At 40.7% G+C, this 16,761-nt stretch overlaps 1 protein-coding gene across 2 annotated transcripts in view; it reads left to right on the forward strand.

Moving 5' to 3' along the window:
• Positions 1–2,130: 2,130 nt before the first annotated feature.
• Positions 2,131–16,761, forward strand: part of chd1 (chromodomain helicase DNA binding protein 1) — a 112,951-nt gene continuing 98,320 nt past the window's right edge. The window contains exon 1 of one of the 2 annotated variants that reach the window (XM_051683221.1): positions 2,131–2,375. The gene's annotated coding sequence lies outside the window, so the exon portion shown is untranslated. The remainder of the gene's footprint in view (positions 2,376–16,761) is intronic. The other variant, XM_051683220.1, reaches the window with a different exon arrangement.

Genomic DNA, 16,761 nt, shown 5'->3' on the forward strand with positions numbered 1-16,761 from the left:
GAACAAGTAAGTGTCTTTTAATATCTCCAGAGCCCGAGGATTTTGACTTCTTTGCCATGTTTTGCAACAAAGGACAAATGTGTAACTGGGTGTATCAAATTTCACCAGATTATAACATGAGAATAATCGAAAATTCAGCAAAGTGCGCAGAGCTCGTCGCTCACACGTCTGCTCCTTGCATGGTGTCCATTTTCTCCCCAATGCAAAAGTTTCTTTAAGGAAAAGTGTAAATCCACAAAACAAAACAAACTCCAGCCACTCGGTGGAGCCAACGCAAAAATAAACAAAAATGGCGCCCAGCTTCCTCCGAAAGCCAGAGTATGTACAATGAGTCAATCCACTCACAAGAGAAACACCCAATAGTTACTCACCCATTGTTTCTATAAAAGACATTGCTTGATTGGGACATGTAAATATCCCATCAGCCGTCCTTGGTGTTTATTCTCAGTTTGGCATGGAACATCAGAGCAAAAGTTATCTTCCGCTGATGTAAGAGTTTCTTGCATTCCTTGAACTGATCGGGTTTAATTCTTGTCTTATTTGCAAAGTCCAGAAACAAGAAAATATTGTGATTCTTCCAAGAAATCTTTCCTGTGCTCCTCGCCTGGTGCAACACAAGATCTTTATCGGATGATCTCAAAAATCTGGCCAGAATCGATCTGGGCCTTTCTCCCTCAGTGGATCTGTGAGCCGGGACTCTGTGAGCTTGCTCGACCACCAGTTTATGGCCTGTTATATCGAGCAGACTCGGGAAAAGCTCATCTAGGAATTTCACCATATCTCTGCCCTCCTCATGCTCAGGAATTCCCACAATTGGAACGTTATTCCTGCAGCTTCTATTCTCAAAATCTTCAAGATTTTCAAGAACACGTTCCAAATCAACTTCGGTCACGGGCGGATTAGCGGCTAATTCCCTCTCTGATGGCTCCAAATAATCGATTCGTCTCTCAACATCTGTCACTCTTGTGACTAACTCAGAGAATTTTTTTTCCAGCACTGTAATCGATCGACGTATTATATTGAGATCCTCCAAAGTCCGCAAGTACCTTCGTCAACGTCACCGACATGTTGGACAGTTGACGCTGGATTTCTTCTCCCACCTAGCCATCCAAATCGAGTCCCCGGTCCACAGGCCTGTCTGGGCTTTCATCTTGAACCTGTAAGTGTCTTTTAATGTCTCCAGAGCCTGATGATTTTGACTTCTTTGCCATGTTTACCTCAAACAGCAAATGTGTAACTGGGTGTATTTAATTTCACCAGATTATATCATGAAAATAATAAAAAAAATTAGCAAAGTGCGCAGAGCTGTCTCTCACACGTCTGCCCTTCGCATGGCGTCACGTCGGACCCTAATTGATCTTGTTTTAAGGATTTGTAGATATTTTTACAGGAAAACAATACAAAAATTATTATCAAGAATAAGATTTTTGCCCTAATATCAAAGGTCTTACTAGAAAAAAAGAAATTATGATCCAACATGAATTTTCTTGATAAAAAAAATATGATCGTGCCTGGTAACATGTGCATGTAAAATGGGTAGAAATAGCATTTTAGCTTAGCGTAAAGCTGACAATTAACACAAGGTTTATTTCTATTTCCCCTGCTCCAAACTTACTTCAAACTTACTTCTCCTATGAGCAGACAGAGACCAGGTGGGTGGGGGTTAATTCTGGGTGGGTGGGGGTTAATTCTGATAAAATATGAACTACACAAAACTTAAATATATAATTCTGATAAAATATGAACTACACAAAACTTAAATATATATATATATATATATATATATATATATATATATATATATATATATATATATACATATTTTTTTTTTTTTTTTAAGTTTTGTGTAGTTCATATTTTATCAGAATTAACCCCCACCCACCCGCTTCCGCGATCCATGGTTTATACAGCTGTATTTCTTTCTTGGGTTGAAAGTTAAAAGTTGCTAATTTCGTGCTCGCTGGTACTTGTTATATCAGTTACATTTGGTTACTAAGTAAAACCTGCACTTGTTACTTTGTTTAATATTCACTATTACTGCTGTTTCGCGGGAGAGCTGCTGCAGGTGACGTCACATCCCGGGGTTTCTCTCTCCCATTCTCTGTGCTCGCTCACTGCTCAGTGGTCAAGTGCGTCATGGCGGAGGCCGGATGGTGTAGGATATACAGCTGAAATATGCCTGTTATCGCAACCTTTTCTCCAGTACATGGAATACGAGAAAATGTTTTGCATCTAAACACAAGACTATCTTGACCGCGGAGGGAGAAATCTCAGGAACTCTTGTCTCAGAATAAACTAAAAGTGTTTTGTGGAGCTCTTGAGCGTTAGCGGTTCTCACCAAAAAGAGAGTCGGACAGCAGTGCACGGGCAGACAGGTAACACAAAACACCTTTAATATGACTGCAGTTATGTGTGAAACCTGAGGGAATTATTATGTGAATCGCGAAACAATCCTGGTTTGGGGTATTCGTCAGGATAAGTGCGTATAATGTTCATTGTATGTTTGTATTTGGGGGGTTTGAGTGCTAATGAAAACTAGATGAGCGGCGGATCTACAGGAGCGCAGTGCGGGATTCAACAGCGTGATGATTGGAGACTAATAGACTGAAAACGCCTGAAATTCAGTCTGCAACTCCGATGGCCATACAGAGTCCACGAGTTCATTATCACAGATGTTTTTAAAGAACTTGAAACAGATCATTTGAATTCAAAGCAGAAAATTCCTTTATAATAAAACTCTGAGTCAGGCTGCTCATTTAGCTTAGCAAGCGCGCTAACTGGCTAAATCGCATGAGCAAGGTTATTCAACACAGAATGTAAACAAAAACATGGTAGTTGTATATCCCCTGTAAATAGGATTTAAACATTGGTATATTATTTAAATCTACACGACGGTATATGCCATGCTCTAGAAGAATGACTTTGTTTAGCCTACCGGTGGCCAAACAGCTAACACATGCGTCTCTCTTAACTTTAGCATGCTGCGCTAAGTAGACTATCCTGCTAATACAAAACACACTCATGAAAGATTTTAAATATAGCGCCAAACCAGCACGACTAGCGGGGTGAAAGATCAAAACATTGTGCCAAAGTAACAATGTATGGTATAAAGTTTAATTTTAAGTACACATTAACGTAACAGCGATGGTTGTTAACTGCTCCGAACATAAAAATAACCCGACAGTGATGCGCTGTTAAGCCGAGCAGGGCGCTGCCGCAGGCGGCCGCACGGCGCAGGAAAATCCGCTGCTGTATAGGCCTGGGTCCCATGGCCTCTGCGATCAACATCAGACTGAGCAATTTCAGTGATTAAGCAATTCTGAACATTTCACTTTATAATGATAGATAGGGGAGTTTTGCACGACTCATTTGTGGATTTTTCTTTGGAAAACGTTCATGCAGTGCTTAAAGGATGGTCAATACCTGAAACATAACATATAACGACGATGAAAGCTAGGTTTAGAGTTTTGAAGGGAAAGTAAAGCGGTGCACAATTCTCTCTCGATTAAGGAGTACATATAGCAGCTGTTTATTGCTATTCCAACAATAAGCAAACAGTGGAGAGAGGACACCTGAGTAGGGTTGCACCAGCTGTGCGTAAGTTCTCACGTAAATTGGGACGTAAAGTTCACACTCTGGGCTAAGTAATTACTAGTTAGTTTGTTACTAAATCAGTGCTTAATTTGGTTTTACCACCTGTTCTTAAGGCAAGACTTAACTAGTAGATCGTAAGCTCTTCGTAAAGTGATGCGTAGTCGCATAATATGACGTTTACCTGTGTTTATCCAATAAGCAGCCTTCAAATTTGTACACAGAAGTGTTAAAAATTTCAGTTTGATCTTGTTACTGTTGATGTTCAAACCTTGTTTACTCACGTAACTGTCAGCTGTAATAAATTATATCCCCATTAAAATACGATACTTAATAAATAGTATATTTGCCCTGTGTAAATAATATATAGGCTAGGAACTGTATATAAAATAAATAAGGGGTGATAAATACTAATACAACAGGCTGGGAAAATAGACATTTATTCATTTTAATATCCTATATATATTTTGAATGTGTTGAAATTTGACACCGGGCGAGGCATCCTGAAAACTGCACCGTTTGAACGGTTTCATGCTGAGAAGCCGCTTAAAGGTAAATGATTTTTTTCTCTCTCTCGTAAATGTAAACCAATGTAAATGTCAACATCATAATGTATGTCGAAAGGACTGAAGCCTGTCACGCAAAACATGAGCTCATTGATGTCATAAATATCAGTCTGCTTTTTTATTCCTGGTCGGAGTCTTCCGTACATATTTAGTTTATAGGTAGGGTTACGTACTACCTAAGTTTAATGGTGCAACGCTCAAATATTTAGTAGTGCGTAAATTGTGACTTAGTGCCCATTTACGCCACAACTAGGCTAAGTTGTAACTTACGTATAGCTGGTGCAACCGGACCCTGAGAGCCTGTCTCACGTAGCAGGTTTCATTGGCTATGCCGGTGTTGTGTCGAAGTTTCCCCTGTTAGTGTTCCCCGTAGCGCCGTTAAACATAGGGGGTAACAGACTTCGACATTAACCTAAGGGGAAACATAGGGGGAACAGACGTTGACAGCGCCGTTAAAAATTAAACGGGGGAAACAGACTTTTATGATGATAATAATAATATATTATAATAGTAATATATCTCAATCGTGCACCTTTAACTTTTAAACCCTCATGCTTTTATTTTGACATTCTGAACTCACCAGGAAGTCCTGTATGTGTCTGTTTGTAGGCAAGTTCACAGTAGTTTAATTCGCTTCTTATTAAAATTCTGGTTAAAAAAGCACCTCCAGGGCCATTCTAAATGCATATTATAAGTGAACCGAACTTTTGAGCATCTACATCTGAGATGATGATCGTGAGTAGCGCTCAGATATTGCGCACTGAGTGAATGCAAAAAAATAGCCGCGAGTGTGTAAACAGAGCAGCGCCATTCACTGACGCACTGGAGCTGCGCTTGCATTTTATATATTTACTTATTAAACGCAGCCTTTTGTGATTCACAGAGCTATTGCACGTCTTCAAGTGGCTTTGAATAAAATGCACGAGTCATATTAACAACTTCAGTTGTGTTTTTATGGTTCTTTTATGTCATTTTTTGAGCTTGTCAGTAACGAACATGACTAACACAGTATCGGATTTGGATCGGGCTCGTCGGACCGATACCGGATCCATTTAAAAACGTCAGTATCGGAGCCGATACCGATCCAGGTATCGGATTGGTGCATCCCTAAAATGTACAAAAGATTGCATAATCAAAATATAATGCATCGTATTTTGTCATTATGTGAAGATTTGCTGCCCAACTCAGTGAAAGAATGTGCACAACACTTTTCTGTCTGTTCTTCCTTCAGGTGTTCACACTTGGCAGGTTTGGTTCGATTTAAACGAACTCTGGTGCAATTGCTCTGTTAGTGCGGTTCATTTGAATAAGTGTGAATGCTGCTATCCAAACCTTGGTGCGCACCAGACAAGCGGACAGGGGGTCTCGGGGTGCTTTCACACTGGCAGTTTATTTCTAAACACAGCATGGTTCGCATGAAAAATTGGTAATGTGAAAGCTGTCATGCGGACCAGGGAGCGTACTGCGGTACCGAACCTGAGACTACATGTAGGAGGGGGTCTGAGTTCGGTTGCAATGGAACTGTAGCGCGACTCGGATGCACACTCGTTCTGGAAGTAAAGTAACCTGCGCATGCATTTTAGCCGATGACGACACCTATCTATCTATCTATACACCTTATAAATACTATATATAAATACTATTATAGGTTATAAATATAGGGTATAATAGGAGATGACAGTGGCGATAACTTCACCTTGGACACGAGCACGAGTAAGTGTGCAGTGTAAACAAAGATGCAAATGAATTCCTTGCAGTCAGCTGTCTCCTCAAAAAACGCTGTTTGCGAGCAGCAGCAAGCCACCTTCCCCTGGACATTTTATGAGTTACACCATGAAGTGCACATATACGCAGTTGTCGTTCACTCTGCTGTGCTAATGGCACCAAAATGACAAAAAAACAAAAATGTATGATGAGTCGCATTGTGTTCTCCATGCGTTTTTGTGCTGACGTAAGATGAACGCAAATGGACCGGGGTTCGATAGAATCAAGTGAGTGTGAAACCAGACCAAAGCTGCGGGGGGCACCGGGAACATTTGCACTCGGAATCGGACCGCAGCAAACGTGCCCAGTGTGAAAGCCCCCTCGGTCTGCTTCCAAACGAACTCTGGTGCGGTTCGATTGATATATGAATGCAACATGGACCAAAGATGTCTAAACGGACCAAAAACAGGATGTAATTTGCCTAATACTGACCTCAAACATACCTGGTTCTTCTCATCATAGGAGCTACGTTGCCCATTATAGTTCGGTACAGGCGTCGAAACTGCCGTCAGCCTGCCTTGCAGCATATCTTCGTATGTGTGTGCAACGGAGGAATTCCTGGCACTGTTTTGACTCCTTTACACATTTTATTAGCTCTTCGTTTGTTCTCAGCTGGTAATAATACCACCATATATACATATATAAATCCAACGAGCGCATTTAGCCCAGCAGCCAGTGTTGTTTCGGATGTTCGGCAAGTTCCATCGCAAAATATACATAATAAAAGCTGTCCAATCAGTTTGTGACTTTTTCCTGATGCCTTTTGTTTCGTATCTTTAGGTTCAGTGTTAAAAATGCCAGTGTGAATGCTAAGCGATCCAGGACTATATGTATCATTTTCTTTTTTTGGGCCGGACCAAGAGGACCAAGAGGACCAAGAGAATTGAACTACAATTGTGAACACAACCTTAGTAAGCACGCGCCAGTTTTTTTAGTGACTGTCTGAACAGTCTATTTTCAAATCGCAGTTGGATTAACAGGAGACGCCTTAACCATCTCATTTTTAATAAGTGTGTTAAGTTGAAGTTCAGTTTTGAAGACGCTGCATTCTGTTCCATTTAGCTGCGCTTGTCTAGCTGTTTGAAAAACTCGCCTGCTTTATATGCACTGCTTTAGCGTGTTGAGTCCACTGCCACACGCCTGGTGCACAGACAGGTGTTCAAAACACGGATAATTACACACTCTTTTGATTATTGTAACGATTGCATTGCAGTGTCATATCAGTTTGGTTGCTATGAGATGTATCTGACAATCAGTGTACCCCTCAAAACCACAACGTAATCAATCTCAAAATTAAAAATATGCTGCCTCTTTGACACACTTGTGTTTAGTTGTCAGGTAATTGTCACTGAATTTCAAATTAAATGAAAAGTCACCATGCGTGATCACCATCGATCATCGTTTTCACGATCAATTATTGCAGCCACATCCGAGTACTCGTGCCCATCCCTAATCTGGAGCAGGTACAAATTTCATTTCACCTCAGGCTGCGTGTGGTGCTTCCCTCTCTCACTCGTGGCAAGCGCAGGAAAATGTCCTCTCGCTAGACAAGAAAATTCAGCAAAGTAGCTATAGAAATCACTTCGGTGGTGCGAATTTCTGAAACGTTGGCTTGAAAGTCTTGAAATCTTGCATGGTTAAGTAATTTTTCTGCTGAACAGGCTTTTTCAAATGCAGGATAATCGCCTCAGGTGAGTCAAGTCCCGTCTTTCACTGGACCATGTTGACGTGTTAATTTTGCTCATCAAAAAAATGTATGCTTTTGAGTAAGTAGCCTAGAAAATTACTGTTTTATGCTAGGTGTGCCATTTTTAAATTAGCTGATTATGAAGGATATTTTCAACGAGGTACCAACTGCTTAACGGGTTAAACGATCTTTTATTCTCTGTGCACGTCATGTTTAGAATACAATAGGGCTACGTTCACACAGTCAGTGTTTGGGATTGACATTCGAATTTACTTACAGGAGTGAGTCTTGAAATGTCCCGTTCATACAACAACGTACAGTAGCATTTCAAATACTGTCTGTATGAACAAACAACTTGAGTTAAAACCATATTCTAACAGCTGTAACCATAGTGACAGTGACTAAAAGATGGCGACGTCCATAGGCCTGTCACTATAACTACTATTGTTGGGCAATATATTGTCCCAGAAATAATTGCAATAAATTATATTATTTTATGAGTGCCCCATTTTATTTAAATGATATACCATTTTATGCCACTGATATAATGATAATATAATAGCATAATAATGCAAGTACACCCTTTCAAAGAGCAATGAACTTTTAATTCTTAAGAAAATTCAGACGTTGGAATTGGAATGTCAAAAGAAAATTAAAGTCGGGAATGCCCCTATCCATCTCCAACTGCGGTTTTTGTTCCCAGCTCGGAAAAATGGATGGGATGGTTATGTTTTAGGCCGGGTGCACACCGTGCGAGTTCTGACACTCGGGAGTTCGTGAGCCCCTGCACACGTTACGAGTCAGTTTATCTGAAAATCGTACAGGTGCAGTGGTACACGACATGACTTAACCTCCTGGCGAATTCCGGAGCAATCGCATTAATTTTCGCGCTATTTATCATTAAGACATAAAGCCAGATGAGAACATTGCTTTAATTCCTCGTAGCTTGCGATTTAGAAATAAAATAGAAGACTGGCATGGCTAGGGGCTGCATTAGCTGAAAAGTCCTAAAAAAAAAAGGCTAATTATTAAAAATGCTGTCCAACATTTGACAAATTTAAATTTCAAAGGGAGGTTGTGTGATTTTCTGACTGCATTCATCAATAATAATGTCAGTGTGTTGCTGCCAGGTACTGCATGATAATAAAGTGCACAAAATATATAAGATTAAAAAGAAAGTGCGGAAAATTCGTGCACCGTTTCTGTCGGTTATACTTGGATTTAATTTCAGCGCAAACATGATGATTAGTGCAGAATTCTGAGTTATTTTAGTGGAGTAGGCTACCTGAACTGTTCAGTTTTAGATGTAGGCTACGTCCTTCTCATCTGTGTCACTGCTTGCATGTTGATAGTAGGGATGCACCGATCCGATACCTGGATCAGTATCGGCCCCGATACTGAAGCTTTTAAACAGATCGGGTATTGGTCCGACGAGCCCGATCCAAATCCGTTACTGTATGTTAGTCATGTTCATTACCGTCAAGCTCAAAAAATGACAAAAGAACCATAAAAACACCATTAAAACAGTTCATATGACTCGTGCATTTAATTCAAAGCCACTTGAAGACGTGCGATAGCTCTGTGAATCACAAAAGGCTGTGTTTAATAAGTAAATATATAAAATGCATGCACAGCTCCAGCGCGTCAGTGAATGGCGCTGCTCTGTTTACACACACACTCGCGGCTATTTTTAGCATTCACACGGTGCGCAATATTTGAGTGCTACTCACAAATGACATGCATTTAGAATGGCACCGGAGGTGCTTTTTTTACTAGAATTTGAATAAGAAGCAAATTAAACTACTGTGAACTTGCCTACAGACAGACACATACAGGATGTCCTGGAGAGTTCAGAATGTCATAATAAAAGTGTGACGGTTTAAAAGTTAAAGGTGCACGATTGAGATATTACTATTATAATATATTATTATTATTATCATTTGTTTGCAAATTATAATAATATTTAAGTTGAGTGGGTTCCAAAAAAATAACTGTGTGACTGAAAAGTGAGCTGATATCTTACAGTTAAACTGAACAAAAAAGAGATCTGAATCCTTTAAAGTCCAGATACAAAAAACGGCTTCTTTTCTACTGATGACATACTGGAATTACTGTTAATTTTGCTGCTACATTATCCAGTATACTAGTTAACCAAGTTTTTCTTAATAAGCAATACATTTATATTGAAATAATGTACAGTTAGAAATTTGTGTTTATTTACATATTAAAGAGCACACCCAATTAGTTCTACACAATAATGTAAAGATATTCTAAACTGATTATGCAAAAAAACAACAACACTGGTATGGGATCGGTATTGGCCAATACAGAGATTTCCGATATCGGAATTGGATCGGAAGAGAAAAAGTGTTATCGGTGCATCCTTAGTTGATACCAGACATGCTAAAGAAGATCCATGAGGTCTTGTCCATGTAAATGCGCTTTAAAGCCGCACACAGCAAAGTTAAAAAAAATCTTGTTTTAGCGGTGGTTGATTGACAGGTAGAGCATTCAACCTAGAAATCCACTATTGTGTGCATATACAATTATAACAGATGTTATACCCCCCTAAATGTTGCCCTAGAACTGAAACGAATGCAAGTATGATGAATAAAAATAACCATGATGGAAATTTGAGAACTCTGTCCATCAGAGTGATAAAGATTCTAGCGCAACCCGTATAGCAAATGATTTGTTTGAAGAGCAGAGAACAGCATGGCATTTCTGTAGAATCATTCCCAGTGATGTGGTTGTGAATATTATGGGGAAAACACAGTTTTAACACAACAATTTTCTTCCAATGTGTAAAAGCTTCATGAACACTCAGTTTACATTGATCGGGTGAGTTGTAGCACCTTCTCTTGATTGGTCAGCTTCAGGTAGATAGCCAAATCGGCCCGAATTTTTTAAACATTCGTAAAAATTATTAGGAGGTCATGAGCTGCTCCTAAGCTGCTCGGCTCCGCTCATAATTCCTCTTACACGATGCGAGCTGCGACCACATGAGCACCAACAATTTCCACGCAATCTCTCCCGACTGGAAAAAAAACGATCGGAAGCTTGCACGACAGCCGAAAATTGCACTATGTACGCCCGCCTTTAGATGAACTTTTAGGTTAGTTGTATTGCCACTGTTTTTAAACAAATTCGACATACCGGCTCGTTCATGTTAATGGGCTCTCCTCTCTCATTCGGCTTAAAGCCAAAATGTTCCCACACCGGATCTGTGGAATGCGGCTTTGAAACCAAGTCCATTTGGACTTATTCGCCTATTAGCCTCGAGTAACACAATCTTCACCTGTCGCTGCCCGCTCTGTGTGTGTGTGTGTGTGTGTGTGTGTGTGTGTGTGTGTGTGTGAGCAAAAATCGATCGAGGTCACGTCCATATATTGTAAGATAAGTCGATAACGTAATTATCGTGACAGGCCTAGATGTCCATAACACCGGTATGTCTTATCACAATTTACTTTTTAAATTAATGAGTCCAATGGAGGTGCGAGTTCATTCATCAGATCATAATTTACATGAGCGGTTTTAAATGCTTTTTTTTTTTTTTTTTGTCATAAACAATTTTTATTGATTCCACACTCAAATCAACATAAACAGCACGTGAAAACACGGAATCAATTTTCAACAAAATATACCCCGCTCCCTCCCTCCTTAATCCCCCACCCACCCAACACACATCCCAGTGGTCAGACACTGAATAATAACACGCATACAAGCAGACAGTCCAAAAAAATACTCAGACATAAAAAAAAAAAACCACAAAAAAGAAAAAGGGTTCCACACATCAATTGATTACATACAATTTAAACTGTCCCTCTCCACTGTTCCTCCCTGGCACCCTCCAAGAAGGCCAAATAAGTGCCCCACTTCTTCTCAAAGGCACCCAAGCTGCCCAGCCGCCTATGTGACATCTTTTCAAAGGCCAGCACTCTGCCCAATTCGGTGCACCACTCATGAAATGAGGGTGCACCAGCCGACCTCCATCCCCCCCAATGATCATTTTCCTGCCGATCATCACATTGGTAAGGACCCAGTTTTTAATGTGTATGTTCGCTAAGTTAACCCCTGCCCCATCACCCAAAATACAAAGTCTGGGGCAGAATGAAATCTGAGTGCTCAGGATCTCACAGACATAACTCTTGAATCTTAGTACAATACCAAAAAACGTTGGCTATGTCCACATCCTCTGGTTGGCATCGCCAACAGGTGGGTGTATCTTTAAGACCAAGCCTATGCAATCTAGAGGGAGTCCAATAAAAACTACGCAGACTCTTAAATTGAATGAGGCGCATCCTTGCATCCCTAGACATAGACTTGGCATTTTTTAAAATCCTACCCCATTCTTCATCCTCCAGTACTAAATTCAAGTCTTTCTCCCATAACTTCTTGAGAGATATCAAAACCCCATCCCCTAGACTCTGAATTAGCCAGGAATAGTACGCTGAAGCCTCGTGACCCTTTCCAAAAGCCGCTAGTACCATCTCGAGTGTCTGCAGCTTTAGGGGGCTGTGTACTACACCCAAAGATAGTACAAAGTAGATGGCACAGCTGTAAGTACCTGAAGAATTGAGATCTGGGAATCCCAAACCGGTGTGTAATATTTTCAAAGGATCTCAATGCTCCATTTTCATACAGGTCACCCAGCGTAGCAACTCCCTTCTCAATCCATTCTGTCCAGCAAAAAGGGGACTTATTAATACACAGTTTAGGGTTTAACCAAATACTTGCGGCAACGTTCAGGTAAATGTCCGAATTGAGCACGTGGGAAACCCTTGTCCACAATAACTGCATGTGTGAGATAACGGGATGTATCTTTTGTTCTCCGGGCAGCTTGGTAGAAAGACATTGCAATGGCAAGATAGGGGCAAGAAATTCTTGTTCAATGCAGAACCATGGAGGGGCTCTTTCAGGTGGAAGCGACCAATGAGCCAAATGTCTGAGACCGAATGCATAATAATAAAACAAAATCTTTTTTAAGCCTAGCCCACCTTTGTCAATCGGCTTATGTAACTTATTGAAATGTAATCTGGGGCGCTTATTCCAAATGAAAGACTTCGCTATGCTTTCAAATTGATTGAAATAAGAGAGGGGGACATCTACCGGGAGAGACTGTAGCAGGTAGTTAAATTTTGGAATACAGTTCATTTTAATAACATTAACCTTCCCAATCATCGATAAATGTAATGAAGCCCACCTGTCTACTTCGCTCAAACCTTTTTATTAAGGGATCAAAATTAACTGACTAAATCAGACAAATTTGTGGGGAATAAAATGCCCAAATACTTAATGCCCTGTTTGGGCCACTGGAAGGCGCCTGGCTGGAAGGCCGTTACTGGACAGTACGCTGTCAATGCCAAAGCTTCGGATTTAGACCAGTTGACTTTGTATCCTGAGAATTTGGAAAAGGAATTAAAAATTCTGTGGAGGCAAGGCATAGATTTAGTAGGGTCAGAGACGAATAATAAAATATCATCTGCATAAAGCAGAAGCTTATGCACTGTAGGGCTTTACTGGTTGTTTTGATCAGTGTTACTATCAGAAATAATTGGTAATTATTTCTTTAGTTATTAATATTTAAATTAAATAATAGAATCTAACTCATTAAAACCTCATACGGGCCTCCAGTAAATGTAGTGCGCTACGTTCAGGAGTGGGTTAGGTTATTAGCAATAATTAATAATTATCAAAGATAATTATTAATTATTAAAATCAATAGAACATTGATAAGAATCAATGTTAGCTTTTTTTAATCCTTTAAATCAACAATTATCAAAGATAATCACTAATTATTAACATTGATGAAACATTGATTAAAATTAACACTAGCTCATTGATCCTTCAAATTCAACAGTCATCAAAGATAATTATCAAAAATCAATAGAATATTAATAAGGATTAATATCGCCGGGGCACCACCCTGGAATCGGGGACTAATAACCAGATAGTATAACAGTCTCAATATTAGATTGTTCTCTTAGGAAAATCGACATCAATTTAAAAAAACAAAAAAAACAACGAAGGCTTGAATCCGAGCACTGACATCCCGTCAGCATTTGACACAGGTGTATGCAAAACAAAACACTTCTCTTTGAAATATAAAAACATATATGCAGTAATATCAATTAATAATCAATACAAAGCAGTCAAAAAACTTACGACTTCAAACTAAACAGTGACATGATTAGATATGGTAACCAAAATAATCCTATAACACATGAGGAAGGGGTGTGTGTGTGTGTGTGTGTGTGTGTGAGAGGAGGGACACGCACAAAATGGCGGACGTGACTTTCGTGGAGATTACATCACGCAAGACTTCCGGCCAGAGAATATGGCCGCGAATGTGGGTGGAAAGAAACCGGTCAATGGCGTCTGCCAGTTTACCGCATGTATCCGCTTGTACGATAGCTTAGGGACAAAGCTGAGCTTTATCACGAAGTTATCTTCTAGCCAAAAATGTGTGCGAGAATGTTTGTGAGGGGTCGCGTGTGTGTGTGTGGTTAGTATGAGAGAGAAAGAGAGAATTAAGTGATGGCCCCAAAGCCGGTTTCGTGATCGTGGGAGAGAAAGCAGCTGTTAGTTTATCACTCAGAGACGCAGTGGACGGCTTGTAAACCGTCCTGCGGTCTTTGATTCTTTAATGGATAAACTCAGTGTGCCGATCTCACCTGCGATGGCGGAAATACACAACAGTCCAATGTGGTTGGACTACAACACAGCAGATCTCATTCATGATACCAGTACATTACAGTAATACCTTGAGTAGTATTATTAGCAATGAGCGGACTCGGCGGTCCGTAAACTGTACAAGCAATAACCTTGATACACAAGAATAACACACTATAATATTCTATCTCTGCCCAGACGCAAACCTCTTACTTGAATCGTATGAGGATGCAGCTAGAATGTGTGTTCATCCGTCGTTTGACTCCGACTCGGTTCCTCGAGGCTCGGGTGATGACGGGAGGCCGTCTCCTCGCTCTGTCGGTGGGCGGTACGGCTGCTGATTCTCGGCGGGCTGGCGGAGAAATCAGCAACATCGACTTGATTGAAGATGGAAGAGAAATCTTTTATCTCTTCACTTCTGTAGGCAAACGGATGAAGATGCGGATTGCTCAGCGGTCTCCTTCGGATCCGTTAGAGTGTTCGGTGGAACACAGAGTAATCTCAACTCGTCCAGCGAGATGGAGATTGTATGGCCACAGTTTCAAGTTGGACGTTACTTCCTTGTGCCACGAGGCTACACCTGAGAGCAGCGATGAGCTGCGTCTACGCATGGCGAGCAAAGTTGCTGGAATAGCCAATAAACGTACTCCCGAACCCATACATTTCCAAAATCTTAAAAAGATAATCCCATTCTACCATATCAAACGCCTTTTCGGCATCAAATGAGATGGCAGCGACCGGAGTCTGATCGTTCGCCACTGACCACATGATATTGATGAAACGCCTAATATTATCAGAAGAGCTACGACCCTGAATAAACCCCACCTGATCTATATGTATAAGAGATGTTATAACTTAATCGGTTAGCCAAAATTTTTACATCTAGTTGGATCAGGGAAATTGGACGGTAACTTTTACACTCGTTTGGATCTTTGTCCTTTTTAAGAATCAGACTGATCCGGGCTTGTGTCATGGTTGGCGAAAGCTTCCCATTCTTTAATGATTCAGTATAAACTTCTAACAAAAGTTGAGCCAGTTCTGTAGCATAGGATCTAAAAAATTCTGCGGCAAAACCATCTGGCCCCGGAGCCTTGCCTGTTGGTAAGGACTTAATTACCTCGTCAAGTTCCTCCAGGGTTATCTCAGAATCAAGAGTTTTTTTGCTCATTCATCAGTTTAGGAAGATCTAATGGTTCCACAAAGATTCTAATATCTTCATCAGTAGACGAAGATGTGGAACTATAGAGATCAAGATAGAATTCTTTAAAAGCATTATTAATATCAATAGCTGAGGTAAAAATTTCACCACCAGCAGATTTCACTGAGGGAATGGTAGAAAAAGACTCTCTCTGCTTTATATATTTAGCCAAATGCTTCCCTGCTTTGTCCCCAGACTCAAAGTATGACTGTCTTGTCCTGAGCAACCAAAACTCCACTTTCCGTGACAAAATAAAATTATATCTGTATTTCAGTTGGGTCAATTCTCTGAGACCATCAGACGACATTCGGCACTTCAGCTCTGCCTCTGCACTTTTAATAATGCCTTCCAACTCCACGAGTTATCTTGCTTTGGATTTTTTGGTGAATGAGGCATACTGTATGATCTGACCCCTAAGAACTGCTTTAAGTGCCTCCCAAGCTATGCCCACAGAAGATATTTAGGACCAGTTGGTCTCCATATAAACATTGATTTCAGTCTTTAACATTTGTTGGAAATCAGGATTTCAGAAACATCAAATGGCTTACTCCAATGTATTTATGAAGGAGAGTGCCTGTTTTGGACATGTAAATACTTTGCGACCATTCTTCGTTTCTATTCTCAGTTTGGCCTGGAACATCAGTGCAAAAGTGATCTTCTGTTGGTGTAAGAGTTTCTTGCATTCCCTGAACCGATCGCGTTTCTCTCTTGTTGAATTCGCAAAGTCCGGGATCAAGAAAATATTATGGTTCTTCCAAGAAAGCTTCCCTTTACTCCTCGCCTGGCGCAACACGAGATCTTTATCGGATGATTTCAGAAATTTGGCCAGAATGGATCGGGGCCTATCTCCCTCAGCAGATCTTCGAGCCGGGACTCTGTGAGCTTGCTCGATTTCCAGCTTGTGACCTGTTATGTCAAGCAGCTTCCCAAATCGAGTCCCCGGCTCGCAGTCCCGTCAGAGGCCTCAGCTTGAACACGTAAGTGTCTTTTAATGTCTACAGAGTCTGAGGATTTTGACTTCTTTGCCGTGTTTTCCTCAAAGAACAAGTATGTAACAGGGTGTATCGAATCTCACCGGATCACAACATGAAAATAATTAAAAAACTAACAAAGTTGGCAGAGCTCGAGTCTCACACGTCTGCCTCTCACATGGCGTCACGTGAACCCTCGTTTTAAATGCTTTTTAACCGCGTGCAGTGCGGAGCTTTGTTGTCGCTCGGCTTGTGCCCGTGAGCAGCCGGTGGAAGACACGGCTGAATCTTCGGATGATACGCAGCTCATTT

Source organism: Myxocyprinus asiaticus, chromosome 42, assembly GCF_019703515.2.
Source record: "Myxocyprinus asiaticus isolate MX2 ecotype Aquarium Trade chromosome 42, UBuf_Myxa_2, whole genome shotgun sequence".
In the NCBI taxonomy this organism is placed as follows: Eukaryota; Metazoa; Chordata; class Actinopteri; order Cypriniformes; family Catostomidae; genus Myxocyprinus; species Myxocyprinus asiaticus.